The sequence below is a fragment of the Macaca fascicularis genome, chromosome 14, assembly GCF_037993035.2.
Source record: "Macaca fascicularis isolate 582-1 chromosome 14, T2T-MFA8v1.1".
NCBI lineage: Eukaryota > Metazoa > Chordata > Mammalia > Primates > Cercopithecidae > Macaca > Macaca fascicularis.
The window spans coordinates 76,457,820-76,485,731 of NC_088388.1; the positions used below are offsets into that span (position 1 = coordinate 76,457,820).

General features: G+C 42.1%; 2 long non-coding RNA genes and 1 other non-coding gene across 4 annotated transcripts in view; 1 reads left to right on the forward strand and 2 right to left on the reverse strand.

Moving 5' to 3' along the window:
• Positions 1-27,912, reverse strand: part of LOC141408494 (uncharacterized) — a 63,384-nt gene that overhangs the window by 33,489 nt on the left and 1,983 nt on the right. For both annotated transcript variants that reach the window (XR_012423554.1, XR_012423555.1), the window contains exon 2: positions 25,724-25,973. This is a non-coding gene — a long non-coding RNA (uncharacterized lncRNA). The remainder of the gene's footprint in view (positions 1-25,723; positions 25,974-27,912) is intronic.
• Positions 1,634-1,694, reverse strand: LOC123568907 (U7 small nuclear RNA). The gene has a single exon (XR_006692461.1). It is a non-coding gene; the product is annotated as a U7 small nuclear RNA (small nuclear RNA).
• Positions 6,054-14,461, forward strand: LOC141408493 (uncharacterized). Its single transcript, XR_012423553.1, has 2 exons — positions 6,054-6,388; positions 12,722-14,461. It is a non-coding gene; the product is annotated as an uncharacterized lncRNA (long non-coding RNA).

Sequence of the window (27,912 nt, forward strand, 5' to 3'; positions counted from 1 at the left end):
TTTTTTTTTTTTTTTTTTGAGACAGATTTTCGCTCTTGTTGCCCAGGCTGGAGTGCAATGGCACGATCCCAGCTCACCGCAACCTCCGCCTCCCAGGTTCAAGCAATTCTCCTGACTCAGGCTTCCAAGTAGCTGGAATTACAGGCATGCACCACCACACCCAGCCAATTTTATTTGTACTTTTAGTGGAGTCGGGGTTTCTCCATATTGGTCAGGCTGGTCTCGAACTCCCAACTTTGGGTGATCTGCCAGCCTCGGACTCCCAAAGTGCTGGGATTACAGGCGTGAGCCACCACGCCTGGGTTTTTTTTTTTTTTTTCAATTTTTAAAGTCTTATTTTGTGGTCTAACATATAGTCTACCCTTAAGAGTGATGTAAGTGCTGAGGAGAAGAATGTGTATTCTGCAGCTGTTGGATGAAATGTTCTGTAAATATCTATTAGGTCCATTTGGTCTATAGTACAAATGAAGTCTGATGGTCCTTTTTTGATTTTCTGTCTGGATGATCTGTCCAATGTTGCAAATGTGGTGTAGAAGGCTCCAGCTATTGTACTGGGGTCTCTCTCTCTTCAGCTCTAATAATATGTGCTTTATATGCCTGGGTGCTCCTGTGTTGAGTGCATATATTTTTATAACTGTTATTATCTTCTTGCTAAACTGACCCCTTTATCATTTTACAATGATATTCTTTGTTTTTGTTTTTGTTTTGAGACAGAGTTTCACTCCTGTTGCCCAGGCTGGAGTGTAATGGCTCGATCTCGGCTCACCGCAACCTCTGCCTCCGGGGTTTAAGCGATTCTCCTGCCTCAGCCTCCCAAGTAGCTGGGATTACAGGCATGGGCCACCATGCCCAGCTAATTTTGTATTTTTAGTAGAGACAGGGTTCTCCATGTTGGTTAGGCTGGTGTTGAACTCCCGACCTCAGGTGATCCACCCACCTCAGCCTTCCAAAGTGCTGGGATTACAAGTGTGAGCCACCGCACCCGGCCTCTTTGTCTTTTTTAAATAGCTTTTGTCCTGAAATCGATTTTGTCTTATATAAATACAGCTACTCCTGCCCCTTCTTTTTCCATCCATTTACTTTCAGTGTTTGTGTGTCTTCATAGGAGAAGTATATTTCTTGCAGGCAGTAGATCATTGGGTCTTGTGTTTTTAATCAATTCAGCCACTCTGTGTCTTTTGATTGAAGTTTAGTCCATTTGTATTCAATGTTATTATTGTTAAGTAAGAACTTATTACTGCCATTTTATTTGTGTTCTGGTTGTTTTGTAGTCTTCACCTACTTCTTTCCTTTCTTCCTGTCTTCCTTGTAGTGAAGGTGATTTTTTGTGGTGGTGTTTTAAATTCTTGTTTTTTATTTTTTGTGTATCTGTTGTATGTTTTTTGATTTGAGGTTACGAGGCTTGCAGATAATATCTTACAACCCATTATTTTAAACTGATGACAACTTAACACTGATTGCATAAACAAATGAACTAACAAACATGCAATGAGAAAACTTATACAAACTCTACATTTTAACTTCATCTGCTTGCTTTTTACGTTTTTGCGGTTTCTATTTATATCTTACTATATTGTCTATATCTTGGAAAGTTGTTGTAGTTATTATTTTTGACAGGTTCATTTTTTGTGAGGGAGGCTTCCAGTAAAAACAAGAAAGCCTGCTGGACAAATTCTTAAAAAGCTGTAACACTGACAGGTTCGTCTTTTGTCTTTCTACTGAAGATGTGAGTAGTTTACATACCAAAATTACAGTGTTACAATATTCTGTGCTTTTCTGTGTACTTACTACTACCAGTGAGTTTTATATCTTCAGATGACTTCTTATTGCTCATTAACATTCTTTTCTTTCAGATTGAAGAACTCTTGTTTGCATTTCTGGTAGGACAGGTCTGGTGTTGACAACTCCCTCAGCTTTTGTCTGGGGAATTCTTTGTTTCTCCTTTATGTTTGAAGGATATTTTCACTGGATATACTATTCTAGGATTAAAGTTTTTTTCCTTCAGCACTGTAAATTTGTCATGCTACTCTCTCCTGGCCTGTAAGATTGCCACTGAAAAGCCTGCTGCCATGCATATTAGAGCTCCATTGTATGTAATTTGTTTCTTTTCCGCTTGCTGCTTTTAGGGTCCTTTCTTTACCCTTGACCTTTGGGAGTTTGGTTATTAAGTGTCTCAAGGTACTTTTATCTGTGTGGTGTTCTACAACCTTCTTGTACTTAAATATTGATATCCTTCTCTAGGTTTGGAAAACTATCTGTTATCTCTCTGAATAAACTTTCTACCCAGATCTCTATCTCCTCTTTAAGGCCAATAACTCTTAGATTTCGCCCTTTGAGGCTATTTTCTAGATCTTACAGGCATGCTTTCTTCTTTTTAATTCTTTTTTGTCTCCTCTGACTGTGTATTTTCAAATAGCCTGTCTTGAAACTCACTAATTCTTTCTTCTGCTTGATCAGTTCTGCTAAGAGACAGCTGGGACTGGTCGCTGGTGCTTTATTTAGTTCATTCAGTGAGGTCATGTTTTCCCGGATGGTCTTGATGCTTGTGGATGTTCATCGGTGTCTGGGTATTGAAGAATTAGGTGTATATTGTAGTGTTCACAGTCTGAGCTTGTTTGTATCTGTCCTTCTTGGGAAGGATTTCCAGCCATTCGAAGGGACATGGATGCTGTGATTTAAGTTTTTTTTTATCACTGCAGCCATATCTGCACTAGGAGGAACCCCAAGCCCAGTAATGTTGTGGCTCTTGCAGACTTGTAGAGGTAGTGCTTTAGTGGTCTTGGGTAAGATTTAGGAGAATTCCCTGGATTACCAGGCAGAGACTCTTGTTCTCATCCTTTACTTTCCCCCACAAATGAAGTCTCTCTCTGTCTGTATTGAGCTGACTGGAGCTGGGAGAGGGGTGACATAAGTTCCCCTGTGGTCACCACCACTGGGACTGCCCTGGGTCAGACCTGAAGCAAACAGCACTGGGTTTCACCCAAGGTCCACAGTGACCATTGCTTGACTACCACTTATGTTCACTCAAGACCCAAAGGATCTACAATCAGCAGGTGACAAATAGGGCCAGGCTTGTGTCCTTCCTTTTAGGGTGGTAAGGTCCCCCTGGCCCTGGGTGTATCCAAAGATGCCATCTCAGAGTCAGAGTCTGGAGCCAAGAACCTTAGAAATCTTATCTACTGCTGCTGAGCTGGCACCCCGGCCACAAAACAAAGTCCTTCCCCCTCTTCACTCCCCTTTCCACAAACAGGAGTCTCTCTTCATGGCCACCACTGCCCTGAGCCTGCAGCAAGTACTGCCAGGCTACCACCAACGTTCACTCAAGGCCCAAAGGCTCTTCAATCAGCTTGTGTAAATGCTGTGAGGCCTGGGACTCACCCTTCAGGGTAGGAGACTCCCCTCTGGCCCAGGGCAGGTCCAGAAATGCCATCCATGAGCTGGAATTGGGGACACCAAGAGACTGCTTGGTGCTCTATCCCACTGTGACTGAGCTGGTACCCAAGCTACAAGACAAAGTGCCCTTTACCCCTCCACCTTCTTTCTTCAAGTAGCCACCACAGCTAGGAATGTGCTGGGTCACATCTAAAGGCAACACAGCTCTGAGTTTTACCCAAGGCCCAGGGTGAGTAATACCTGGTTACCACTGCTGATTATTCCTTCCCTTTAAGGCAGTGAGTTCCCTTCTGGTCCATGGGTGTGTCTTGAAATGTCATGTGATGGCTAGACCCTAGAATGGGGTCCTTAGGACTCTGTCTGGTGCCCTATCCTACTGTGGCTGAACAGGTATCCAAGTTGCAAGACAAAGTCCTCTTTACTCTCCCTTCTCTCCTCAGGTAGAGGGGAGGAGTCTTTCCCAGAGCTGTGAACTGCACTGTCTGAGGTTGGGAGAGGGATGATGTAAGCACTCCCTTGGCCTCCCTGGCTCCATGTACATGTCACAAGTACCCAAGTATGAGTACACTGGCTCCAAGCCCAGCACAGCAATAGGACTTGCCCAGAAATTGCAATCCTTAGGGCCTAGACTGCCTTTACATTTATTTAGGACCCGAGACTTTTACCAAATGATGGCGGCTTGCCAGAGGTCAAGTTCTGACCACTGGGATGGGCAACATGCCTCTGGCTAGGGCTGATCCAAATGCTCCCTCCATGGGCTCCAGCTGAGTTCTGCCTTGTGTTGCTTTCCACTGTGACAGGGCAGCACTAAGTTTCAATGCGAAGTCCCATAATCACTGCACTCTCCCTCCCACAAGTGCACAGATTCTCTCTCTGTCGGCTATGTAGCCACAGCCAGGCAACGAGAGAGGGGTGCTGTAGGCAATTTGAGACTATTTCTCCTACCCTCTTCAGTGTCTCTTTCCTTAATGTGCTGTTAAAACCAGGTACTATGATTACTTACCTGATTTTTGGTTGTAATGAAGGTGTTTTTTGTGTGAATGGTTGTTCAATTTGGTGTTCCTGCAGGGAGGACAATTTCTGGAGGCCCCCACTTGGCCATATTGCTCCCCAGTCTGTATTCCTTTTGCATTTAGTTTTACAGAATCCACTTATTTCCAAAGTTACTTAGGTGAGCAATTTTCTCCCATTTCCTTCATTGAGGGTTTTTCATAATATGGTTGGATTATTTTGTCACGTTCTTTATTTCATCTTGGGATCATCTATCTGAGCTCCTAAATGATTTTTTTTAATTTGCATACATTAGGTTCTAAGGGTTTTGACAAATGCAAGGTGTCATGTACCATGTCACTACCATTATGGTATTACACAAAATAATGTCACCATCCTAAAATATCCTGTGATTTACCTATTCAATCCTCCTCCCTTACTGAATTCCTACCAACTTGTTTTTCATCTCTGTAGTTTTACCTTTCATAATGTATATAAGTAGAATCATGGCCAGGCATGGGGACTCACGCCTGTAATCCCAGCACTTTGGGAGGCCGAGGCGGGTGGATCACGAGGTCAAGAGATCGAGACAATCCTGGCCAACATGGTGAAACCCCATCTCTGCTAAAAATGCAAAAATTAGCCAGACGTGGTGGCAGGCCCCTGTAGTCCCAGCTATTCAGGAGGCTGAGGCAAGAGAATTGCTTGAACCTGGGAGGTGGAGGTTGCAGTGAGCCGAGATCACGCCGCTGCACTCCAACCTGGTGACAGAGCCAGACTCTGTCTCAAAAAAAAAAAAAAAAAAAAAAAAAAAAAAAAAAAAATTATACAGTAAAAATTCATCAGACTTGCTTCTTTGACTTACTGATATACATTCAACATTTATCCATGTCTTTGCTTTGCTTGATAGCTCATTTCTTTGTTTTTTTTTAATTGTGGTAAAATAAACATAACAATTTCCATTTTTAACCATTTTCTTTGTTTTGTTTTGTTTGAGGCGGATTCTCGTTCTGTCGCCAGGCTGGAGTACATGGCGTGATCTTGGCTCACTGCAACGTCTACCTCCCAGGTTCAAGCAATTCTCCTGCCTCTGCCTCCCAAGTAGCTGGGACTACAGGCACGTGCCACCAGGCCTAGCTAACTTTTATATTTTTAGTAGAGACAGAGTTTCACCATGGTGGCCAGGCTGGTCTCAACCTCCTGACTTCGTGATCCACCTACCTTGGCCTCCCAAAGTGCTAAGATTGAAGCAGAAATTTAAAAATAAATATGCATTCATTCACTCCAAGAAAAGTAACAGGCAATGCAAGGGTTAAAAGCAAAAGAACAAGTTTTCTTCTGCCTAGCAAGCTCACTTCAAGGACAGTTATAAGATAATGCTGTTTGAGAAGCCAAGGCCAAAGGAACAGGTTCGAGACACCCTTCCCCTCCAGAACAAGGTCGAAGGAAAAAAAAGAGAAAGACAAATTCCTTTACTGTTACTCCTTTCTCTGGCTTATTAAGCATGATTATGTTTTACAAATGTTTGTATTTAGCCAGTTCTTGTTTTTCTTTTGATGCAGCTACAAGGCCAGCTATGCAAGTCCACAAATTATGCACTATATGATTAACTGCTTTTGTTTTACTTTTGTAAGTCCACTTATAAAAACCCTGTTCTGTCTTTGTTTAATGCTCAGCTTTTTGGATATGAATCCACTCAGCCGGAGCATACCTAAAAATAAGTATCTTCCTGTACTCTCATATCAATCTCTCCATTCCTCAGTTTCCCGTAACATTTCTTGGCGAGCCAGCCAGGAGTGGAGATGACAGGCTTACTGTCTCCTCTGCCTATGGAGGGCTGCAGCCCTGAGCCAGGGGAGACCTGTGACCCCAGGCGCCACCAGGAGAACTTCAGCCTGGAGGGGAAATCAGCTCTCCTGTGACCAGGCACCCCTACCCAGCAGCACAACGGAACCTGAGAGGAGCTACAGGATGATTCTAGAAAGAGCGCACTTCAGGAACTGTGGTAAGGTTTTGGGGCCCAAGGCAGGACCCATCATAAGGATGGAAAGGGAGCCTGATCATCTCCCAGGGTGTGCCTAATAGTCTGACCCAGAGGGGCTGGGGGGCGATGAGAATGGCTCATCAATTCGGATGAAACTCACACCCTAATTGACACAGGAAGCGAGAGTGGCTCACTAAGTTGGTTAGGAAAAGGAAACTGGAGGTGGCGAGAGTGGCTCATCACCCCAATTAGGAACACAGGAACTGGGAGTGGGGAAATGTGTAAAAGTGTGTGAATGGAGGGGCCTAATTAGGCTCATCAGCCACGAAGTGGGGAGTTACAGATCTCTTCATGTGGACTATGTGCCCGAGCAAAGTGTGGGGCCAACTAAGACTAGTAGCAATCTGCATACAGCTAATAGGAGCTGCCCTACAGCTCAGAGTTGTAACAGGAATAAGAATCTCTCCAAAGCCAAGCAGCGTCTGAAAACTGCTGTAATAGGAGATGGTATAGTAGGCCTGAACAAGAGGAAGAGTGAGTGTGCAAGAGTGAATGTGCTGTGCTGTAAAGGGAGGAATGGTAGGAGAGTCATCAAAACTTACTCCATTGGAGTCCATGTTACAGAACTTTAAGAAAGGTTTTGCAGCAGATTACGGAGTTAAGTTAACCCCTCAGAGGTTGAGAACTCTCTGTGAATTAGAATGGCCTTCTTTTGGTGTTGGATGGCCAACCAAAGGAACTATAGATAGGGAAATAATTGGCTGTGTATTTAAGATGGTGACAGGAGTCAGAGGACAGCCTGAGTAACCTGATCAATTTCCTTATATTGATTCACAGTTAAATATGGCACAGATAAGACCGGCCTGAATCCAGCCCTTTTTAGCAGCTTATTGCAAAACACTTGTGGCCCGAGCCCAGCCAAGAGTAAAAAGTAAGAGCAGTTTCGCCGGCAAAGTTAAAAGGGAAGTCCCAGAGAGAACAAGAAAAGCCAATTTTGCAGAAACCGCCAGAGGGAACAGAGATTCTTCCTCCATATGTCCCAGCCTACCCCCCTTTACCGAGGCCAACAGTCCCCCAGGAACCAGACTCAGGAGCCAGCGTGCCCCAAGTTGCACCCCGAAGGAGAGGATCAGAGCCTCAAGAGGCCAGGGAAAGAAGTCAAGATAGTCAAGCAGGCTGTCTCAGATCTGGCCATTCTCAAGCTATGCAAATGCCTCTCAAGGAGATGCAAGAGCCCATTTATTATGATGACCAAGGTCAAGTTCAGGGGGGGCAACAGATTTTCATTTACCAGCCCTTTCAACCACTGATCTCTTAAACTGGAAACACCATACTCCCTCCTACATGGATAAAGCCCCAAGCTCTTATAGATCTGATGCAATCCATCTTTCTGACACACAATCCAACCTGGCCAGACTGCAGGCAGCTCCTCCTCACGTTATTTAACAGTGAAGAGCACAGGAGAGTAACACAGACAGCTCTCTGCTGGGTAGAAGTCCATCCATCAGCAGACAAAGTGAATGCTCAGGCACACGCTCAGGGTCAGTTCCCAGACCAAGATCCCAACTGGGACACAGAGAATGCAACTCAGCTTCTGTGCCTGCAGAGGTACTGAGAGGCACTTCTGCAGGGGCTAAGAGCTGGTGGAAAGGAAGCAATTAATACAGGGAAGATTTCAGAGGTGCTTCAGGGAAGTGATGAGAGCCCTAGCCAGTTTTATGAAAGACTCTGTGAGGCATACCGACTTTTTACCTTGACCCTGAGGCTGCTGAAAATCAGCGTATGGTGAATACCTCATCTGTAGGACAGGCCCAGGGTGATATCAAACAAAAGTTTCAGAAGTTAGGTTTTACAGATATGAATGCTACCCAGCTTCACCAAAGCGTATGTTAACTATGACCAGGAGGCAAAGAAGGAAGCAGTTCGGAGGCTTAAGAAAAAGGCTGATCTGTTGACAGCAGCCCTTATAGAAAAAGAGATTAACAATGTGAGGGGATGTGGATGCAGACGTAGCCATAGAAGAAGTCAAGTTAGACTAGGATTTGAAAGCCAACCAAGGCTAGAGAGGGATCACTATGCGAGATACAAAAAGAAAAGACAGTAGAAGGATGAATATCCAGAAAGCAATGAAAGAAATGGCCAAGGCCATGAGATGAAGAGGCCATCGGCCAAGGGCTGCCACACCTTAGAAAAACCAGATACTGATCTGGTCGGGGTGGTGGAGTTAAAGGATGTGAGGACTAGGACACACCAGGCTTCTTCTCATTGGGCCTTCAGGAGCCTATGGTCACATTAGAAGTTGGAGGCCAGTTGACGGACTTTTTGGTAGATACTGGGGCTGAACACTCTGTAGTAGCTCAATCCATAGGGCCACTATCCAAGAACTATACAACTTTTTTTTTTCTTTTTTTTTTTTTTGAGACGGAGTCTTGCCCTGTGACCCAGTCTGGAGTGCAATGGCACTGATCTTGGCTCACTGCAACCTCCGCCTCCTGGATTCAGGCAATTATCCTACCTCAGCCTCCTGAGTAGCTGAGATTACAGGCATCCACCACCACACCCAGCTAACTTTTGTATTTTTAGTAGAGACGGGGTTTCACCATGTTGGGCAGGATGGTCTTGATCTCCTGACCTTGTGATCCTCCCACCTTGGCCTCCCAAAGTGCTGGGATTACAGACATGAGCCACCGTGCCCGGCCGAACTATACAACTATTGTAGGAGATACTGGAGTCTCAGAGAAAAGACCATTCTATGAGCCCAGAAGGTGTGTTACAGGAGGACAAGAAGTCCAGCATGAATTCCTATACCTCCCAAATTGTCCAGTTCCCTTGTTAGGAAGAGACCTACTTCAAAAATTGCAAGCACAAATTACTTTTGGCCTGCAGGGAGAAATGACTTTAAATCTGAGTCACTCGAAAGCCATGGTGTTAACCCTTGCCATTCCACAAGTGAGGAACGGAGACTGTATAGAAAGAAAATGCAGGTGCCAATGCAGCCTCATACACGGGAAGAAAAATTATTATTTGGACTAGCTAATAAAATTCCTGGGGAATGAGCTGAAAAAAACCCACCTGGGCTGGCTGTAAAGCAGCCAGCCATAGTAGTTGAACTGAAACCAAGAGCAACTCCGGTCTGGGTTCGTCAGTACCCGGTTCCCCAAAAGGCTGTACAGGGTGTCTGCAAATATTTAGAATGGCTCTATAAATATAGAATCTTAATCTGATGCCAGTCCCCCTGGAATTCTCCACTTTTGCCACTGTGAAAGCCACTGCTGGGACCAAGATCTGATGAGTATATACTGGTGAAGATTTGCATGCCATAAACCGGGCCATGGTGACCATCCATCCAGTGGCACCAAACCCATATACTTTAATAGTACTTATTCCAACAAGTGCCACTAGGTTTACAGTCTTAGACTTAAAGGACGCTTTCTTTTATATTTGCTTAGCACCAGTTAGCCCATTTTTGCATTTCAATGGGACAAGGAAGCTATGCAGCTCACCTGGACTAGGCTCCCACAAGGGTTCAAAAACTCCCCTATAATCTTTGGGGAAACACTGGCCTCAGACCTCAAGGCCTATACCCTGCCAAATGATAACTGTGCCTTGTTATAGTACACAGGCAACCTTCTTTTAGCGGCCCCAACCCGGGAGGACTATTATCAGAGAACCCAAGACCTCCTCCATCTCCTGTGGAAAGCAGGTTACAAAGTATCGAAAAAGAAGGCCCAAATTTGCCATAAAGGGTTACATATCTAGGTTTCATAGCGAGCCACAGGGAATGCTAGCTTGGCTATAAGTGAGAACAAGCCGTTTGTGCACTTCCAACCCCAACCACCCAATGTCAAATAAGAGAATTTTTAGGGGCAGCAGGATTTTGCCGCATCTGGATTCCAAACTTTTCATTGATGGCTAAGCCGTTATATGAAGCCACAAAAGGGGCAGAAAAAAAAAACCCTCCTTTAGGACACTAATTGAAAACAGTATTCAAACAAATCAAGGAAGCTTTAACTCAGGCCCTAGCCTTAGGACCACCAGATATAACTAAGCCTTTCTTTCTATATGTTCATGAACGAAAAGGAATGGCTATAGGAGTTCTGACTCAAGTTAAAAAGTCATAGCATCACCCGGTAGCATACTTATCCAAACAATTGGACTCTGTGATGCTAGGATGGCCTCCCTGTGTTAAGGCATTAGCTGCCATCACCTTGCTAAACACAAGAAGCTAGCAAATTGACTCTAAAGACAGCAGTTAATCATTTGGGTGCCACACTCAGTCATAACTCTGAGTGTCACCATTGGTTGTCAAACCTGAGAATAACTCAGTACCAAGGGCTTCTATGTGAAAATCCCTACATTCCTTTAAAAACTGAACACTCTAAACCCAGCTACCTCGCTCCCAGTCAAACCGGGAGCTCCCCTTCATGACTGTGTTGAAACAGTAGATGAGGTATTCTCCAATCAGAAAGATCTTACAGACAAACCCCTCAGAGACCCAGATGTCGAGTACTTCACAGATGGAAGTAGTTTTGTGTTGGAGGGTGTCTGACGAGCCAGGTGTGCAGTGGTAGCATTGGATTCAGTAGTAGAGGCTCAGCCTCTGCCTACTGGAACATCAGCACAAAAGGCAGAGCTGATGGCCTTGATGAGAGCACTGTTGCTACCAAAAGACAAGAAAGTCAATATTTACACAGACTCTAAATATGCTATTACTACATTGCATGTACATGGAGCAATATATAAAGAAAGAAGACTTTTAACAGCTGGAGACAAAGAAATAAAGTATAAAAAAGATTCTACAGTTTTTAGAGGCTGTATAGGCTCCAGAAAAAGTAGCTGTAATGCACTGTAGAAGGCACCAAAAGGCAAGAACGCCAGAAGCTAAAGGAAACAGAAAGGCAGACAGAGAGGCAAAGCAGGCAGCAATGATTGTGCCACATTTTAAAGAGGAAGCTTTAGCTATGCCTCTCCTCCCAGAACCCCCCTCCAAGAGGACCGAAGTTATACTCCAAATGAAAGAGCCTGGTTTGCCCAGGAAGATTAAAAATATATTAAAGGAGGGTGGTGGAAATTATACGATGGGAGATTACTCATTCCAGAGATGTTGGCTCCTAAGTTTGTAAAACAAATTCATCAGGGAACTCATATGGGGAAAACGGCACTAGAAACGTTATTAAAATGTCATTTCTATGTGCCATGGCTCTCTGCTATCACTCGAGCTGTCTGTGCGCAATGTTTAACCTGTGCTCCGAACAACCCACAACATAGACCCACGTGGCCCCCAGGAATTCAATAAGTAGTAGCCATGCCTTGTGAAAACTTACTTATAGACTTTACCGAATTGCCCCATGCTGGAGGCTATCGGTACATGCCAGTGTCTGTTTGCACCTTCTCAGGGTGGGTTGAAACTTTCCCCATCAAAACAGAAAAAGCACAAGTGACTATAGTACTGTTAAGAGATATTATCCACAGGTTTAGACTGCCTTTAACTTTAGAGTCAGACAATAAGCTGGCATTTGTAGCTGAAATAATGCAAGATTTAACAAAACTGTTAAAAAATAAACTGGAAGTTACATACAGCCTATTGGCCACAAAGTTCAGGAAAAGTAAAATGCATGAACTGGATACTCAAGCAGCTACTGAAGAAATATTGCCAAAACACTCATGTGAAATGAAATTAGGTTTTGCCTATAGTCCTCCTCCAAGTCAGGTGCACCCCCACCAAACAAACTAGGTATTCATCCTATGAGATTTTATTCATTCGGCCTCCCCCAATCATAAGTCAAATTAAAGGAAACCTCTGAGAACTAGGGGAATTAACTTTAAGAAAACAAATGCGGCTGGGTGTGGTGGCTCACAACTGTAATCCCAGCACTTTGGGAGGCCAAGGCGGGTGGATCACAAGGTCAGGAGATCGAAACCATCCTAACACAGTGAAACCGTGTCCCTACTAAAAATACAAAAAATCAGCCAGGTGTGGTGGCAGGCACCTGTAGTCCCAGCTACTCGGGAGGCTGAGGCAGGAGAATGGCATGAGCCTGGGAGGCGGAGCTTGCAGTGAGCTGAGATCACGCCACTGCACTCCAGCCTGGGTGACAGAGCAAGACTCCGTCTCAAAAAAAAAGAAAAAAGAAAAAAAGATAAAGAAAAGAAAACAAATGTAGGCTTTAGGAATAGCCATGCAAGAGATTCGTGACTGGGTACAGAAAAGAATGCCTATAAGTCTAACAGACCCAGAACACCCCTTTAAACCTGGAGATCCTGTTTGGGTTAAAAAGTGGACTCCAACTTCTCTAGGACCCATATGAGATGGGCCCTATACTGTAATCTTATCCACTCCCACTACTGTTAAAGTTGCAGGTGTTGTGCATTGGATCCACCACAGTCGGCTGAAACCGACAACTCAAGACAAGTGGACCAGCCAGCAGGACCCAGATCATCCAACCCAGCTGATCCTGAGATGAGACCGAACTGCTGCTAAAGATGATCGCCCTGCTCTGGTCACTCTAGAGTCTGACCAGCCTACACACGGCTGAAGCTTGAGGAAACAACAAGCCCTGCTCTAGTCACACACTGAAAGTTGACTAGTCTATGCACAGCCAAAGCTTGATGACTCATCAAGCAAGTAAATGCAGTTAGAAATCTTAGGACTAGTAGTTTTCCTTGTAATATTAACTGTTTTACTATTGTTCTGTCACTATTCTCAACCTCCTCCCCCAAGTAAGGACCTCTTCTGTCCTTACTAGATATGAATACACTGTACATTGTTTTGCTGTTGTTACCCACCTTAACCATGCTAGAAGAAACACCCATAGAAGGGTGTTCCCATTGTACACATACTACATGGTCAGAAAACAGTATAACCAGGACTCTATTATACCATACTTATTATGAGTGTACAGGGACTTACCTAGGAACTTGTACTTACAATGAGATCACCTATTCAATTTATGACCCAGAAATGGCCAGCTACCTACGCGGAAAATAGGTCATGGAGTTACCATATTCCTACTTACATGCTTAAGCGCATCATAAGGTTACAGGCAGGGCTTGAGATCACTAATAAAACAGCAAATGCATTAGATTTACTGGCCCAGCAAGCTACAAAAATGAGGACTGCTATCTATCAAAACAGATTAGCTTTAGACTACCTCCTAGCCCAGGAAGGAGGAGTATGTGGACAATTCAATCTAACTAATTGCTGCCTGGAAATCAACGACAATGGAAAGACAATTACGGAAATAACTGCAAGAATAAGAAAATTAACCCATGTTCCAGTTCAAACATAGAAAGGGTGGTCTCCAGTTCTCTCTTTGGAGGCTGTCTTTCATTTTTCGGAGGCTTTAAGACTTTAATAAGAGTGGTTCTGGCCATACTAGGAAGTTGCCTAATACTCCCTTGTCTCTTACCTCTCCTTGTTAGAAACATTCAATCAACTATAGAGGCAATAGTAGCTAGGCAAACTACCAGTCAGCTAAAGGCTCTATGTAAATATCAACCTTTGTCTAAAGAATAAAACTTGTCTCTTCATGCAAAATTAAATAATAGTGATGCCTCCTATTAAACTTCTTTTATAAAAGGCATCAAGGGGGGAAACTGAGGCAGAAATTTAAAAATAAATATGCATTCATTCACTCCAAGAAAAGTAACAGGAAAGGCAAGGGTTAAAAAGAAAAGAACAAGTTTTCCTCTGCCTAGCAAGCTCACTTCAAGGTCAGTTATAAGATAAAGCTGTTTGAGAAGCCAAGGCCAAAGGAACGGGCTCCAGACACCTCTCCCCTCCAGAACAAGGTTGAAGGGAAAAAAAAGAGAAAGACAAATTCCTTTACTGTTACTCCTTTCTCTGGCTTCTTAAGCATGATTATGTTTTACAAATGTCTGTATTTAGCCAGTTCTTGTTTTTCTTTTGACGCAGCTACAAGGCCACCAGCTATGCAAGGCCACAAATTATGCACTATATGATTAACTGCTTTTGTTTTACTTTTGTAAGTCCACTTATAAAAACCCTGCTCTTTGTTTAATGCTCAGCTTTTTGTATATGAATCCACTCAGCCAGTGCGTACCTTAAAATAAATACCCTCTAGTACTCGCAAATTGGTCTCTCCGTTCCTCAGTTTCCCACAACAAGATTACAGGCATGAGCCACCACACCCGGCCCATTTTAACCATTTGCAAATGGAGAATTCAGCGGTATTAGGTACATTTACATTGTTGTGCAACCATCACCACCATCCATCTATAGAACTCCTTTTATCTTGTGAAACTAAAACTCTATACCCATTAAACACTAACTCCTCACTCCTCCCTTCCCTCAGCACTTGAAAGCCATCCTTCTACTTTATGTCTCTATTCATAGGTATGAGCCCCCCAACACATAAAAAAATCACTAATCTAAAAGGAAATGTCAAGCTTGGAACTTCTTAGGGCAAACCTGCCTCCCATTCTATTCAAACTTACCCCTCTGCTCTCTGAGATAAATGCATATCTCATTGCCTCCTTTGGAGAGGCTAATCAGAAACTCAAAAGAATGCAACCATTTGTCTCTTTTCTACCTATGACCTGGAAGCCCCCTCCCTGCTTTGAGTTGTCCCACCTTTCTGGACCAAACCGATGTTCATCTTACATATATTAACTGATGTCTTATTTCTCCCTAAAATGTATAAAACCAAGCTATGCTCTGACTACCCTGGGCACATGTCATCAGGACCTCCTGAGACTGTCACGGGTGCACATCCTCAACTGTGGCAAAATAAACTTTATTTTTTATTTTTATTTATTTTTTAGAGACAGAGTCTCACTCTGTCGCCCAGGCTGGAGTACGGTGACGCAATCTCGACCCACTACAACCTTCACTTCCCAGATTCAAGCAATTCTCATGCCTCAGTCTCCCGAAGTAGCTGAAATTACAGTCTTGTGCCACCACACCCAGTTAATTAGCAAAATAAATTTTCTTTTTTTTTTTTGAGATGGAGTCTCGCTCTGTTGCTCAGGCTGGAGTGCAGTGGCCGGATCTCAGCTCACTGCAAGCTCCGCCTCTCGGGTTTACGCCATTCTCCTGCCTCAGTCTCCCGAGTAGCTGGGACTACAGGCTCCCGCCACCTCGCCCAGCTAGTTTTCTGTATTTTTTTTAGTAGAGACGGGGTTTCACCGTGTTAGCCAGGATGGTCTTGATCTCCTGACCTCGTGATCCGCCCGTCTCAGCCTCCCAAAGTGCTGGGATTACAGGCTTGAGCCATCATGCCTGGCCAAATTTTCTATTAACTGAGACCTGTCTCAAATTACTGGGGTTAACATTTTGGTAACCACATAGGGACTCTGCGTGGAGGAACAATTGAACTTTGACAAATCTCCTACTGGTGTTTGGTATCAGCATAAGCTAATTTTATGAATACTTTGCTGAGGACTTCCAGAGGAAGTCCTCAGAGGACTTCTTTGAGGATTTCCAGAGAATCCCTGCTCTCCCAAAGTTTGGTGAGATCTAAAGTTTATTTTGCTGTACAACTGCCTCTTTTTTTTTTTTTTTTTTTTTTTTTTTGGAGTTTTACTTGCTTCCATGACAATGGAAGGCAGGTAATTCCTTTATGAGTTTGAGCTTGCTTCCAACAGAAAAGATGATTTTTTTTTTCCTGCTTCTAGGATGGTAGAGAGCAGTCTTCAGCCTGAGACCCATCCCTAGGTAAGTAGCTGAATTGAGGTTTAGTCTTGGCTAAAGTTAACAACCAGATGATCATAATTTCTCCTTACCATTAAAGCATTCAGTAATCATGTAAGTTTATGATCATTTGTTTTGCTTAGCTGTTTGTCATTGTTGTTTCTGTTTTTGTTGTTGTTTTGGTCTTTGTCCCATTAGGTTTGACCGACTCTATGAGACTTGATCAAATCTGAAGGAAAGTTCCAATTATGGGGAACAAGGCCTCTCAAATACATAAATTCCCACAAACACACACACAAAAAGGTGGTATGGTGGGGGAGAAAAACAGCCAGCAAAAAGAAAAAAGAGGAAAGATTTTTTATTTTGAGTACTACACGGGCTTTATTTACAAGGCCACCTTTTAGCTAGCCAGGCCAATCTGGAAGAGCAATGGTTGTACTTCTGAAATAGCAGCAATTTAAAAAACAAAAGCAAACAAACAAACAAAAAATAAAAAACAAAAAAATAAAGGTGGGAGCAGTGGCTCACGCCGGTAATCCTAGCACTTTGGGAGGCCAAGGCAGACTGATTGCCTGAGCTCAAGAGTTTGTGACCAGCCTGGGCCACATGGTGAAACCCTGTCTCTACTAAAATACAAAAAATCAGCCAGATATGGCGGTGTGCACCTGTAGTCCCAGCTACTCGGGAGGCTGAGGGAGGAGAATTGCTTGAACCCAGGAGGCAGAGGTTGTAGTGAGCTGAGATTGCACCACTGTACTTCAGCCTGGGCAACAGAGAAAGACTCCATCTCAAAAAAAAAAAAACAAAGAAAGAAAATAAAATGAAATACAAAACTTAGCTGGGCATGGTGGCACATGCCTGTAATCCTAGCTACTCGAGAAGCTGAGGCAGGAGAATCACTTGAACCTGGGGGCAGAGGTTGCAGTGAGCCAAGATCTTGCCATTGTACTCCAGCTTGGGCAACAGAGCAAGACTCCATCTCAAAAAAAAGAAAAAAGAAAAGAAAATGAAATAGCACCAATTTGTCTCAGTTGAAATATGGTAATGAGATTTAAAAACTTCTTTTTTTAAAGGAGCTCATTTGTTAAAGTCAACTTAATTAAAAGCTAACATCCAAGATACGTGTGTGCGTTTGTATTTAAAAGGTCTTCATGGTTTGTTTTTTTCTCTCCTACGACCTTGTTGTTCTTTTGAGCAAGGTTTTTCTTCTCAGTTGACTTAATTCTGTTTTCTTCATTTACTTCTGCTGTCTCTCCTTTCTCTTGCACCCTCTGCTGCATGAGGGACCTGAAATAGTTTAGCCTGGCTTCCTTTAAGAAAGTGGAGAAGCCCTGTCTCTACTAAAAAATACAAAAAAAACTAGCTGGGCGAGGTGGCGGGCGTCTGCAGTCCCAGCTACTCGGGAGGCTGAGGTAGGAGAATGGCGTAAACCCCGGAGAATGGCGTAAACCCGGGAGGCGGAGCTTGCAGTGAGCTGAGATCCGGCCACTGCACTCCAGCCTGGGCGACAGAGCGAGACTCCGTCTCAAAAAAAAAAAAAAAAAAAAAGAAAAAAAAGAAAGTGGAGAAGGCGCCAAAAGTATAAACGGACAAGTTCATCTCAGCTTTTAAACTGCTTGCTTTTGTATTGTGTTACATGGTTTATTGACTAAAATAGTTATTTGCAACAGAGGCTAGCCTTGGGTTTTTAAGGAATAGCGTATTCAACACTTAGAAATGTCTGTTTAAAAAAAATTATCTTTAAGTGCAGTGTAAAATCATCATTTGGTCTAGCCTCATAATAATTCTCCCTTTTTGGAAACCCAGGTTTTGGTATAGGCTCTGCCTAGAGCTCAGAGATCCAGTTAAAAGATAGGTAGTCCCTACCCAAATAAAATTGGTCTCCTTATACAATCCTATGATAGATTTTTATAATTTTGTGTTTGATTTGACATCTATCTTTAATCTCCCTCTAGCACACCAGACTTTTCCTCTCTGTACCTTATGATGTAAATTCTGTTACTTTTCACCTGAGTTGTTTCCTTTAATATGCAAATTTAAGGCTATTTAGCTATTTAACTGCCTAGGGTTGTGAAACAGGTTATCAAGAACCTGAAAGTCTAAGATTAAAAAAAAAAAGGTCTTTATGAATCTACAAGATATACTTCTATCAGCATGCCTAATACATCTAGGTATTTATGTGTTGTGCACACAATATTTCACTATTGAAAATATATAAAAGAGCTAATTAATTGGCTTAAAAAAAACAAAAGCACTTAAATCAGATACTAAAGAAAAAAAGACTAGTCAAATGCTTTTTCAAGTTCATGGGACTTAAGTAAAATCTTAATAAATAAGCTGGATTTAAAATTATTGGTAAAATAATATTAGAAATGTCTTAAGAATTTGCCAGCAATACATCTTTGTTTGCATTTACTAATCAAGCAATTTTATACTTTTCCCAGCCAGATACTATAAGGTGTCAAAATTTGGTATAGAGGTTACAAAACTATAAAACCAGCCCAAGACAGAATTATCTTTGCTGGTGTAATCTTTAATAAATAATACATTGATATTGGTTTAATAAAAATAGCTACATCTTGAATTTAGTAAGATTACCATACTTCTTTTTTTTTTTGAGACAGAGTTTTGCTCTTGTTGCCCAGGCTGGAGTGCAGTGGCATGATCTTGGCTCACAGCAACCTCCGCCTCCCATGTTCAAGTGATTGTCCTGCCTCAGCCTCACAAGTAGCTGGGTTTACACGCATGCACCACCATGCCTGGCTAATTTTGTATTTTTAGTAGAGACAGGGTTTCTCCATGATGGTCAGGCTGCTCTCAAACTCCCAACCTCAGGTGATCTGCCCGCCTTGGCCTCCCAAAGTGCTGGGATTACAGGCCGCCCATGCCCAGCCAGATTACCATAACTTCTAATCCTGTGGTGTTAGGCAGTCTAGTCCACAGGCAGTAAGAGATTTCCTTTGGGAAGACAGTTACTATTTTTGTTTCAAAGCTAAACTATAAACTAAGTTCCTAGCAAAGTTAGTTCAGCCCATACCCAGGAATGAACAAGGACAGCTTGGAGTTTAGAAGCAAGATGGAGTCACTTAGGGCAAATCTTTTTCACTGTCTCAGTTATAATTTTGCAATGGTGGTTTCATAACTTTAAATGATGACTATCGCAGTTTTCATAAATAATGTAGGTAAATGATTAAAATAAAATAATTAGATAAATGTAATAGGATAAATACTTGTAGATAAACTAGTCATAATTTAGAATCTAAAGTTATATTAAATTAAATTATAAATATTTCATTATTTCAGTATTTTTCAATAAAAATACATTGTAGGAAAACATTCTTTCTTAAAAAAATAGTGTCCCTTTTAAAAACGTGAACAATTTTTGTCTAATTCAAAGCTTATTTAAAGGTCATGTATAAAACAAGGTAAGAGGAGCCAGGAAATAAGAGAGGTATAAACAAAATTATAGAAAGAAAGAGGTATTTTTTGGTAAGAAAGCTTAAAGAGAAATAATTAAAAAAAATTTTTTTTTGAGATGAGCCTGTCTGCCAGGCTAGAGTGAAGTGGCACAATCTTGGCTTGTTGCAACCTTCCTCCCGCAGGGTTCAAGTGATTCTCCTGCCTCAGCCTCCCAAGTAGCTGGGATTATAGGTGCCTGCCACCATGTCCAGCTAATTTTTGTATTTAAAGTAGAGATGGGGTTTTGCCATGTTGGCCAGGTTGGTCTCAAACTCCTGACTTGAGGTGATCTACTAGCCTTGACCTCCCAAAGTGCTGGGATTACAGGCATGAGCCACTATGCCCAACTGAGAAATAATTTTATATGAAAAATAATATTGTATGGTAAATTTAGACGAAGAATAAAATGAGTGGTTGTTTAAGAAAGAAAGATATTCAGGACAAACCCGAAAGTCCAAGCATGTCATGAATGGTCTGTGTAAGTAACAATAAAAGGATTTACCTAAAAAAAAAACCAAAAATTTTCATATGATCAAGTTGTCTATAATTAAAGGAAAATTATAATGGGTTTTTCTAGACATTGGGTTTGATGTAATGAAACACACACGCTAAAGAATTCAACAATAAAATGTCCTTAAGGGATTGATTACTTCTTAATAAATTATAAAGATTTTAATTTTTTTTTTAGGCCAGGCGCGGTGGATCACGCCTGTAATCCCAGCACTTTAGGAGGCCGAGGCGGGTGGATTACGAGGTCAGGAGATCGAGACCACCCTGGCTAACACGGTAAAACCCCGTCTCTACTAAAGAATACAAAAAATTAGCCGGGCGTAGTGGCGAGCGCCTATAGTCCCAGCTACTTGGGAGGCTGAGGCAGGAGAATTGCATGAACCCAGGAGGCAGAGGTTGCAGTGAGCCAAGATTGCGCCATTGCACTCCAGCCTGGGCGACAGAGCAAGACTGCAAAAAAAAAAAAAAAAGATTTTAATTTTTTTAACCCAAGGTTCAACTTTTATTTCATCATGCTGTTTTCAGTTTTCTTTCCCCTTTTAAAAGGTGCAAAATTATAACACTCTCCTTCAACTCATTTTCAGCTCATATACATTTTTTTTTTTCCTCAAGTTCTGTCTGTTGTGGCCTGATGCTAACAATATTTTCTTAAAGATCTAAAGGAAATGTTTTATTCCAACATAATTTTCTGTACACAGCAGAAGATCTTTTCTTTTGCCTTTTGGTAACTAGTTTAATAAATTTTACATTTTATCAACATAACTCCTATGCTATTACTATTAAGTTGTGGTTTGCTTAGGAAAAAACTGAGATTAAAATTTTTTTAATTAAGATTATTACATCCATAAATTAACCATTAATGTCAAAGGCACATCAATGCAAGACCAGAATATGTGTCACTGTGTCAGATTAACAAGATTATCTTGAAGCATTAACTCCTTAGTAAAGGTTATAAAAGGCTTGTGGAAGTTATATCTTACAATCTCTTACAATCAAGATTAAAATGTTATATAGAGTGTTTGTACAATTTTGAAAAACAAATTTAATTGGTTTCGTACTTTTTTTTTTTTTTAGTTTTTGAGATGAAGTCTGTCACCCAGGCTGGAGTGCAGTGGTGTGATCTCAGCTCACTGCAACCTTTGCCTCCTGGGTTTAAGTGATTCTCCTTCCACAGCCTCCTGAGTAGCTGGGATTACAGGAACCCACCACCATGTGTGGCTAATTTTGTTTGTTTGTTTGTTTTGTCATTTTGAGACAGAGTCTGGCTCTGTCACCAGGCTGGAGTGCAGTGGCGTGATCTCAGCTCACTGCGACCTCCGCCTCCTGCATTCAAACGATTTTCCTGCCTCAGCCTCCCAAATAGCTGGGACTACAGGCCCATGCCAACAGGCCTGGCTGATTTTTTGTGTTTTTTAGTAGAGACGGGGTTTCACCGTGTTAGCCAGGATGGGCTCGATCTGACCTCGTGATCCACCCACCTTGGCCTCCCAAAGTGCTGGGATTAAATTTTTTGCATTTTTAGTAGAGACAGGGTTTCAGTACATTGGTCAGGCTGGTCTCAAACTCCTGACCTCCAGTGATCCAACCCCTCTTGGCCCCCCAAAGTGCTGGGATTAAATTTTTTGTATTTTTAGTAGAGACAGGGTTTCAGTATATTGGTCAGGCTGGTCTCGAACTCCTGACCTCCAGTGATCCAACCCCTCTTGGCCCCCCAAAGTGCTGGGATTATGGTGTGAGCCACTGCACCCAGCCTGTGCTGTTTTTGTCAGGGCTTATTGTTTGGAAAATTAAATATCCTCTCTCAAAGAATGAAGGTTTTCACCTTTTATTTGAAATCCTTGAGTTTCACTTTGGTTAAATGAATAACTTATTTAACAATGACCTGTGATTCTATTTTGTGATATCAAGTGTTTTAAACCTTTGATACTTGACAAACTTTCCAAAATCAAATTATAAATTATGTCTTTTTCTGATTTAATTAATCCTTTAAGGTATTATTAATAGGTTCCCTAAAGTCCAAAAATGACATATTTGGCTTATCTGGTATAAAAATTATACAGGAATCATTGTCACATATAAAATAGTGTTTGGTTTTCTTTAGGCTACATTTATACAAATATGTTACTGGTATATGTTCCAAAATTATGGGAAACTCCTATAATTATAACTTAGTGTACATAGTGAGAGACATTTAGTGATATAACTTAGTGTACATTACCCATAATAATTATAATTCTTATGTTAAATTATTGTGTGCCACAGAGGTAACAAATGTCCTTGTCAATTGTGTCTTTGACTATGGCTGCTCTAAAACTGTCATCCACAGACAACTGTTGTCTTGTTTTGGCCCTCTTTAGAGGGTGGTTTTATAATCAGCTACAGAACTCTAACAAGTGTTCTTAAATGCAGGTTTCTGATAACTTTGGAATTTGTGACATTAGAATAGAGGAAAAAAGAAACTTTTAGGACTCTTATGGAGAGCTGAAATGTTCATGAATATCAAGCAGAACAGGAGTTAATTGCATAAACTGAACTGATAGAAGACTAAAGTAATCTTTTTGACTTTTGCTTTAAATGTTGGTGATTCTGCCGGGCGTGGTGGCTCAAGCCTGTAATCCCAGCACTTTGGGAGGCCGAGATGGGCGGATCACGAGGTCAGGAGATCGAGACCATCCTGGCTAACACGGTGAAACCCCATCTCCACTAAAAAATACAAAAAACTAGCCGGGCGAGGTGGCAGGCGCCTGCAGTCCCAGCTACTCGGGAGGCTGAGGCAGGAGAATGGCTTGAACCCGGGAGGCAAAGGTTGCAGTGAACTGAGATCTGGTCACTACACTCCAGCCTGGGCGACAGAGCAAGACTCCATCTCAAAAAAAAAAAAAAAAAAAAAAGAAATGTTGGTGATTCTTTGTTTTTTTTTCAGAGTCAAGGAAACTTTTCTTTTGAGCTATTGACAGCTTTTAACAATTCAGTATACTCCTATGAGTAAAATTTGGAGCATATTTGTTTCTCTCTACCTGATTTCTCCAGAACTTGGAAACCATTTTTGAGTATGCTTCCCTTATGGCAATACAGTAATTTGCACAAGTATAGTAAGAATCTGTTTTTGGCCGGGCGCGGTGGCTCACGCCTGTAATCCCAGCACTTTGGGAGGCCGAGGAGGGCGGATCACAAGGTCAGGAGAGCGAGACCACGGTGAAACCCCGTCTCTACTAAAAAAAAATACAAAAAATTAGCCGGGCATGGTGGCGGCGCCTGTAGTCCCAGCTACTCGGGAGGCTGAGGCAGGAGAATGGCGGGAACCCGGGAGGCGGAGCTTGCAGTCAGCTGAGATCGTGCCACTGCACTCCAGCCTGGGCAACAGAGCAAGACTCCGTCCCAAAAAAAAAAAAAAAAAAAAAGAATCTGTTTTCATTTTGCAACAAGACACAAAAGGAGAAACTGGTTATTTTACCAAGGTTCTGACTGTAATAGTGTGCTTTCCTTTAAGGAATCAAACTTGACTTATGGAAGCCAATAAAGCCCCTTGGGGAAAGTGGCCTCATACCTTCCCTGTACAGCGTTCCTGACCTGTGATAAGTAAAGAATGTCACTTTCTGACAGGCCCAGGAGCCCCAAGTTTACTTTGGAACCTCAAGAGCAGAGGATCATCCAACTTATAGGTATTTAATGGCATAAATCCATGGCTGGTCTTGGCTTTAAATAAAGGTCTTAGCCAGGTGCAGGGACTCACGACTGTAATCCCAGCACTTTGGGAGGCTGAGGCAGGTGGATCATTTGAGGTCAGGAGTTTGAGACCAGCCTGGCCAACATGGTGAAATCCTGACTCTACTAAAAGCACAAAAATTAGCTGGGCATGGTGGCATGCACCTATAGTCCCAGCTACTTGGGAGGCTGAGGCAGGAGAATAGCTTGAACCTGGAAGGCAGAAGTTGCAGTGACCCCAGATGGTGCCACCATACTCTAGCTTGGGGACAGAGTGAGACTCCATCTCAAAAAAGAAATTATAAAAAATTTTAAAAGATCTTATCTGGGATTCCTTCTATAGAACAAAGTTCCATCAAAGCCAATTTAAAAGTGTATTTGAAAAATAATTATTCTTGCTGTATTGTATACAAATAATTAGGCCAAGTATAATAAAGCAAATCAAATTACTAAAGACATGACTTGTCTTTAGTAAAAATGGGAAACTAGAGAAAGAAAAATTATGTTTTGAAAACTATAGTACACCTGTTGTTAGATTCTAGTCTTGCCTAATGTTTTTCAATTTTCATTATTGTGGTACCATTTGGACAGAATTCTAACTTTTTTTTTAGCTACATGTATTCAAAATAAAGTTTTCAACTTTTTTCCCCATTTTTTTCTAGTTTGAAGTCATGGAAAACTAAGCTGTGCTTTCTTTTTATTATTTTTGAGACAGAGTCTTGCTCTGTCACCCAGGCTGGCGTGCAGCAGCACGATCTCAGCTCACTGCAACCTCTGCCTCGTGGGTTAAAGCAATTTTCCTGCCTCAGCCTCCTGAGTAGCTGGAATTACAGGCACCTGCCACCACACCCAGCTAATTTTTGTATTTTAGTAGAGATGGAGTTTCACCATGTTGGCCAGGCTGGTCTCAAACTCCTGACCTCAAGTGATCCACCTGCCTTGGCCTCCCAAAATGCTGGGATTATAGGGGTGAGCCACCATGTCCAGACTAAGTTTTGCTTTCTTTTTTATTTATTTATTTTTATTTTAATTTTTTTCAGACAGACTCACTCTGTCACCCAGGCTGAAGTGCAGTGGGGCAATCTCAGCTCACTGCCACCTCCACTTCCTAGATTGAAGCGATTCTCCTGCCTCAGCCTCCCGAGTAGCTGGGATTACAGGTGTGCACCACCATGCCCAGCTAACTGTGCTTTCTTAAAGCCCTGCAAACTGAAGCCAGACAACTTAAATTTCAGAAGAATATAACAGCAATCTATTTACATACATAAGCCACTTTCATACTTGCCTATTGATGTATGGACTTCAGAGTAATCCAGCCTATAACGATTTTCCAGGATTGTTCTTTTGTTTGTTGCTTTTCTCCCTTGCTCCCCCTGTTTTCTTTTCACAGGACATAAGACTTCACAATCTTCTAAAAATGAACTTTCCTAATAACTCAGGACCTACTCGTCTAGGAGTAAACCATCCTAGTCATGACAGATCAGACAAAATCTGAGACCACAAACTCATTTTCTCCTAAAATGCTTTTTCCAAAAGATTTTTAAAAAGAAAAGTGGGAAATGTGAAAGGAAAATATCTTATGCCCCCAAAATCACTAAGCTAAAGGGAAAAGTCAAACTGGAAACTACTTAGGGCAAATTTGCCTCCCATTCTATTCAAAGTTACCCCTCCGCTCACTGAGATAAAAACATATCTGACTGCCTCTTTTGAGGAGGCTAATCAGAAACTTATCACTTGGACTCGGGAAGGGGAACATCACACACTGGGGCCTATCACGGGGAGCGGGGAGTGGGGAGGGATTGCATTGGGAGTTATACCTGATGTAAATGACGAGTTGATGGGTGCTGACGAGTTGATTGGTGCAGCACACCAACATGGCACAAGTATACATATGTAACAAACCTGCATGTTATGCACATGTACCCTAGAACTTAATGTATAATAATTTAAAAAAAAATTAAATAAATATGTGTGAAAATCCCTAAAAAAAAAAAAAAAAAAAAGAATGTAACCATTTTTCTCTTACGTACCTATGAACTGGAAGCCCCCTTCGTGCTTCAAGATGTCATGCCTTTCCAGACCGAACCAATGTTCTTCTTATGTATACTGATTGATGTTTCATGACTTCCTAAAATGTATAAATCCAAATTATGCTCTGACCACCTTGGGTAAATGTCATCAGGACCTCCTGAGGCTGTGTCATAGGCACGCATCCTCAACCTTGGCGAAATAAACTTTCTAAATTAACTGAGACATGTCTCAGATTTTTGGAGTACACATCTGATAAAACACAATGAGAAAAATGTGGCATCAGTTCTGTGATATTCCTGTTAAAGATGCATACCCTGTGAGGCTGCATTGAGCCGCGATCACATACCCCTGCACTCCAGCCTTGGCAACACAGTGAGACCCTGTCTCAAAAAAAAAAAAAAAAAAAAGACACTTCACCTAGTATCTAGGAAACATTAGACAAACCCAAACTCAAGGAGGTTTTACAAAATAACTGATCTGTAACCTCAAAACTGTCCAGGTCATGAAAGTCAAGGAAGAGCTGAGGAACTTCTCTAGATTGAAGGAAACTCATGAGACATGACACTAAATGCAATGTGCAATTCTGAATTGGATCCTTTTGCTAAGAAGTACAACGTTGAGACAACTGGCAAAACTTGAATGGGATCTGAGGAGTAGATGGTGGTAACAATGTTAATTTCCTGATTTTGATAGTCTTATTATGGCTATGTAGGACACAGTTGTTTAAGAAAATACACCCTAAAATGTTCTGAGTAATTAGGCATAGTATCAACAACTAATTTTCAAATGGTTCGGGAAAAAAATTTTTTTTGTACTATACTTGCAACTTTTCTGAAAGCCTGAGATTATTTCAAGATAAAATATTTTTAAAATGCAATTACTTAAATTCTTCCCATGTTTCTGCCCACGTAAACGTCAATCCAAAGGACATGCCTTCAGAAGCCTTTTTTTTTTTTTTTTTTTTTTTTTTTGAGATGGCGTCTCACCGTGTTGCCCAGGCTGGAGTTTAGTGGCACAATCTTGGCTCACTGCAACCTCCACCTCCCGGGTTCAAGCGAATCTCTTGCCTCAGCTTCCCGGGCAGCTGGGACTACAGGCGTGTGCCAACACGCCTAGCTAATTTTTGTATTTTTAGTGGAGACAGGGTTTCACCATGTTGGCAAGGCTGGTCTCAAACTCCTAACCTCAGGTGATCCACCCACCTCGGCCTCCCACAGTGCTGGGATTACAGGTGTGAGACACTGCGCCTGGCACAGAAGCTCTTAAACGCTTTATCTCTTCGCAGATGTTAATGAAATGCAATTCTGGCCGGGCGCGGTGGTTCACGCCTGTAATCCCAGCACTTTGAGGGGCCGAGGTGGGTGGATCACGAGGTCAGGAAATCGAGACCATCCTGGCAAAACACGGTGAAACCCCGTCTCTATTAAAAATACAAAAAAATTAGCCGGGCGTGGTGGCAGGTGCCTGTAGTCCCAACTACTCGGGAGGCTGAGGCAGTAGAATGGCGTGAACCCGGGAGGCGGAGCTTGCAGTGAGCCGAGATCGCGCCACTGCACTCCAGACTGGGTGACAGAGTGAGACTCTGTCTCAAAAAAAAAAAAAAAAAGAAATGCAATTCTGAATTTTGGCGGGTTTTTTTCTTCATTTCTCTGTCTTGTCTGAAGCTTCAGTGCAAAATCCATATTATTAAACTATCATCTATTTTACCTCCATTTTTACATATTAAACCTTATTAAGCACTACTATGTGCTGGGCCATGTACTAAATCTTTTTCAGGCATTGTTTCTTTTAACCTTGACCTCTTGCTACTTCCCCCCTTCATACTCCAGCCTAGAGCACGGGGACTCCTGTAGGCTTTCTCTCTGCGTGTTTGCAAAATGCAGTGCCTCTGCCTCTCTTTTTTCTCCCTCTTGTCTTCACCCCTTAACTCCTATTTATTCTTCAGGTTTCAGCTAGGATGACACTTCCTCCAAGGAGCCTTTCCTTAAGTCTGAGTGGGGGCCCCTCCCTGTGCCCAGGCCTCTCTTCTTTTACCATTGTACTTTTACACTATATTTTACTTTTCTGTTTTCTCTTCTGTTCCCTCTTCTATGCTTATTCAAGAGCAAGGACTGTTTTTACTGCTGTTTTACCAAAGCTAACAGAGGCCTTCATCCATGATGTTACTCTCAAGAGATTTCAATTAGTG